The sequence below is a fragment of the Elephantulus edwardii genome, unplaced genomic scaffold, assembly GCF_000299155.1.
Source record: "Elephantulus edwardii isolate Elephantulus edwardi_28Jun2011 unplaced genomic scaffold, EleEdw1.0 scaffold00433, whole genome shotgun sequence".
Taxonomy (NCBI): Eukaryota; Metazoa; Chordata; class Mammalia; order Macroscelidea; family Macroscelididae; genus Elephantulus; species Elephantulus edwardii.
This window is the reverse complement of record NW_006400183.1, coordinates 117,988-122,830: the sequence shown is the minus strand read 5'-3', so window position 1 is coordinate 122,830 and position 4,843 is coordinate 117,988. Positions and strand designations below refer to the sequence as shown.

The 4,843-nt window shown below is 44.3% G+C and overlaps 2 non-coding genes and 1 pseudogene across 2 annotated transcripts; 1 reads left to right on the top strand and 2 right to left on the bottom strand.

The window, feature by feature from the left end:
* Positions 1–4,843, top strand: part of LOC102854689 — a 9,949-nt pseudogene continuing 5,106 nt past the window's right edge.
* Positions 2,093–2,165, bottom strand: TRNAK-UUU. The gene has a single exon. It is a non-coding gene; the product is annotated as a tRNA-Lys (tRNA).
* Positions 3,478–3,549, bottom strand: TRNAA-CGC. Its single transcript has one exon. It is a non-coding gene; the product is annotated as a tRNA-Ala (tRNA).

Below are 4,843 nucleotides of genomic sequence, written 5' to 3'. Positions count from 1 at the left end.
ATGGGTGCTGAGGAGATGCTGGGAAGTAGGCTTCTGCTGTTGGGCATCTGTCTGCTCTGAACGCGCCTTCCACACAGGACAGCAATGCTAGCCTGAATAAGAAAAACAATTCCTTCCTCCTTAGCCCAGGTTTATCAGTTATACGGAAATACCACCTAGGAAAAGAGTCTTCAAGACAGCCTAGATAAGCTCATATAGATCACCCCCAACATGCTTTTCAAGTGCTCCTTCAGTTTGATAAGGCTATGAATTCAGCATTGACTTAGAGAGTCAGAAACAGTGTCAATTTCAGGGCTCTTTAAACACATACAGATGCTGAAATAATGTGTGGACTTTTGTTTTGAATGTTCTTTAATTCAGAGCGGTGACAGAGAATAAAGTGAAAATTGTAGCCTGTAATGGTAAAAATACGCGCTCCAATGAAAAGAGGGGAATGGTGCCTTTTTTATGCCAATCTATGTTATTACTCATATTTTAGCTAGCTAATGTTAGATGGATCTTAGCTGAAAGCAGGGAGTAGCAGAGGAATGTCTATCTGTGTTTCATTGACTATGCAAAGGTGTTTGACTGTGTGGATCATAGTAATCTGTGGCTGACTCTGAGAAGAATGGGAATCCCAGAACACTTGCTCGTGCTAATGAGAAACCTCTACTGGGGCCAAGAGGCAGTTGTCAGAACAGAGCAAGGAAACCCTGCATGGTTCAAAATTGGGAAGGGCGTATGCCAGGGATGTGTCCTGTCTCCATAACTTTTCAACCTGTATGCAGAACAGATTATCCGGGAGGCTGGGCTCTATGAGGAGAAATGTGGGGTCAAGATTGGCGGAAGATCTATCAACAATCTGCCATATGCAGATGTTACAACCCTGCTTGCTGAAACTGAGGAGGACCTGAAGTGCTTGCTGCAGAGGGTCAAGGACTGTAGCCTCCAATATGGATTGAGGCTCAATGTCAAGAAGACAAAGATTCTCACCACTGGACCAATTGGCAGCATTAGGATGGATGGTGAAGAGATTGAGATTGTTCACAGCTTCAGTTTGCTTGGCTCCACAGTCAACACTCTTGGTACTAGTAGCGAGGAAATTAGAAGATGTATTGCCATGGGAAAGTCTGCTGTTAGGGATCTCTCCCAAGTACTGAAGAGCACTGGTGTCTCTCTGTAGACTAAGGTGCATCTGATACAGACCATGGTCTTTGCTATCTCTTGTTATGCATCAGAGAGTTGGACAATGACTAAGGGGGCTAGAAGAATTGATGCCTTTGAGCTTTGGTGCTGGAGAAGAGTATTGAGGGTACTATGGACTACTAGGAAAACAAACAGATTCATCCTGGAAAGGGTCAAACCGGGCTGCTCCTCGGAGGCAAGGATTCTAAGGCTCTGTCTAACATACTTTGGACATGTTGTAAGGAGGGACAGGTCCTTGGAGAAGGACATCATGCTTGGTAGAGTGGAGGGACAGCGCAAGAGGGGAAGGCCTCCTATGAGGTGGATTGATTCAGTGACTGGGGTAATCGGGATGGGTGTATCAGAGACAGTGCGATTGGCACAGGACAGAGCAGAGTTTAGGGCTGTTGTACACAGTGTCGCTATGAGTCGCAAGCGACTGGACGGCACATAACAACAACAACAATGTTATTATTACTCATGGTCTTTTTTAAGAGAAACGAAGAAAAGACTTTTTACATTTATTTCAGCAATGCAGAATCTGCTCCATTGAGCTACGTCGCCAGAGAATTGCAGAAGAAGCTCAGAACTCTGTGGCTGCTTCCATTCACTTATTGTGCAGCATCAAGAACACAAATTTTTTTAAGATACCAAACCAGAAGTTGTTACCTTCCTACAATGTTCTTTAATGGATGGTAAAACATTTTGTTTAAAAAAGAAAGAATATCAGGAATTGATTGGCGTGATTCTCAAATCAAAATCACTGCTATATTTACATGATGAAATCATTTATCCAACATTCATTACTGCTTCAAATGTTAAGATGAGAGATAAGTTTTTTTGTTGGCTACTTGTTTCGGCCTCCAGAACCTTTTTGTTTTGGCCAAAGCCTTGAACTGTGTCTTCCGCTTAAAAACTTGCCTCACTCCGCCCGAACAGGGACTTGAACCCTGGACCCTCAGATTAAAAGTCTGATGCTCTACCGACTGAGCTATCCGGGCTTACAAATGTTGGACCTTCTGACAGTCTAGTAAAGGCAACTCTCCTGCTAATGTTTGTGTCTTCTTGTGTTTCAAACCATACTTGCATTTATAACGTGCATGCTCGTGCAGAAAACACCCGGCAGATCACACTTCCACAATCACTAAAGTACTCTCACCACATTTTTGAACCGGGATTAGAACAGTTTGCCTATCCTGTAATCAATATCGGAGAGAAAGACGGGCGATCGCCTCCTGTGTGTGGTCAATACCAGCACAATGGACAGGGGCACAGCGGTGTTGTGGGGACGGCGCGGGACAAGCAGGGTTCTGTTCTGCTGGACTTGGGTCTCTTTATGAAGGGCCCTCAACTATAACATCTAACACCCCAGCCAACCCCTTGCAGTCAAGTCCATTGCGACTCGCAGGGGCCCTCATGGCGGTCAAGTCGGAAATGAGTCCTAGCTGACCCTCTGGGGGGTTTTCAGAGGCTCTCAGTCAATTGCTCAAGAGATGGTTCATGAGAAGGCTGCTGGTGGTGTTTTGTTATTAGATGCCATCGAGTCCTTTGCTACTCAATGTTTCTGTGAACAACAGAACTGAATCCTGTCCTATCCTGTGCCATCAGCTGGAAGCTTTTGTCTAGCCTGTGTGAGCAGACACTACTATATTAAAAGCAGAGCTTTCAGAGGCCATTTTATTTTCTCTGTTCTCTTTCTGCACAGCTCTTCCACTTCCAAGTTTGAATGGGCTGTTGTGGCTGGCTACAGGCTTCCTGTTTTGGGTTAGTGACAACCGATACTTTCTCTTTTTCTTCTCACTTATCTTTCTCCTACTGGGGCCTGACCCTGGGATAGATCAACTTCTAACGCTGGAGAAGAGAATTGAACATGGTTTGGACCTCCAAGAGAACAAACAGGTGAAACCAAGCTGCTCCTCGGAGGCAAGGATTTTGAAACTCCATCTCACATACTTTGACCATGTGGCCAGGAGGGACCAGTCCCTGAAGAAGGACAACATGCTTGGGAGGGTGGAAGGACAGCATAGGAGAGGAAGACCCCGGATGAGATGGATTGACACAGTGACTAGGGTAAAAGGGGGTAGGTGTGTTGGAGACAGTGAGACTGGGTCAGGATAGGACAGAGGTCAGAGCTATTTGTACATAGATTCGCACGCACAGAACAAGAAGTAATTAGACAATGAAAAGCAATTCATTGAGCTATCGGCTTCTTTTTCTAGTAAACAAAGAAAACCCGGGAAAATAAATCATGACGGAGTGGGTTTTGTGTAGTTCCTCCTCCTCCCCGCCCCCCGAAAAAAAAAAAAGACAATATGGAGGTGCCAGGGATTGAACCAGGGACCTCGTACATGCGAAGCACGCGCTCTACCACTGAGCTACACCCCCCACCACGTGTTCACTCTTCCTTGGTGGTTGTTCTTTCAGTAAAAGATTACTGATTTCTGCTCCCGACCCCCACCCCCACTTCCCTCTACACACTGGAAAACCTTCAAGTTGGTTGGAGAGTTAAATCCATTGAATTAAATCTCACTATTTATAAAATCAATAACATATATATTGTCAAGCTACTTACCAAATAGAAGGAATTGTCTGAACAATTGTCTCCGCGTCTATATTCTTTGCACTACAGTCTACCTGCTCCGAGGTCCACCAACCAGCAGATTTGTTTAAATAAAAGCCTCCATCAAGAACAAGTAACAAGACAATCACTCGCCACCAACATATATACAAGTTACATAATAATCTCCCAAAGACTGTCTGATTTAAAAAAAAAATAATAATAATCACCCAAAGAAACCAATCAGTTGTAAAAGGAGTAAGGGTAAGAAGCAACATCCTTACTATCACATGGCCCTAATCATAAACACTTTTTATCTCACAAGAGATAAAAGCAAAGAAAAGAGGATAGAGAAGAAGGGGCCACAACACCAAGAAAAAAGAATTGCCAGAAGCGGAGTACATCCTCTGGACCTAGATTTAGGTCCTGGGAATGGTCCTCGATACCGGGGAAGGCCAGGGAATGCCAGGCCTACAGATGCTGAAGGAAACAAGGGCCTGCCTCTAGAACTGATAGCGAGAAAGCCATCTCCTAGAGTCAGAACCCTGTGTTTGGACGTTTAGTCAAGAGAAGTGTGCTTCAGGGGTGTACCATTTCTCCATACCTATTCAGTATGTATATTGAGCAAACTATTTGAGAAACTGGACTTTAAGAAGAAGAATGTGTCATCAAAATCAAAGGAAGACTCATCAACAACTTGTGTTATGTAGATGACACAATCTTGCTTCCTGAATGTGAGGAGGACTTGAAACACTTGCTACAGAAGATCAAAGACTTAAGTATGGATTACATCTCAACATCAAGAAGACAAAAATCCTGACCAATTGGCAACATCATGATAATGAAGATTGACATAATCAACTATTTCATCTTACTTGGATCTACAAACAACACCCTTAGTACTGTTGTTGTTGTTGTTGTTTTGTGCCATCGAGTCATTTGCGACTCATAGTGACCCTATGTCACTATGTGCTCAGCCCTATTGTACAACAGCCCTAAACCCTGCTCTATCCTGTGCCAATCACACTGCCTCTGACACACCCATCCCGATTACCCCAGTCACTGAATCAATCCATCTCATAGAGGGTCTTCCCCTCTTGCGCCATCCCTCCACCCTCCCAA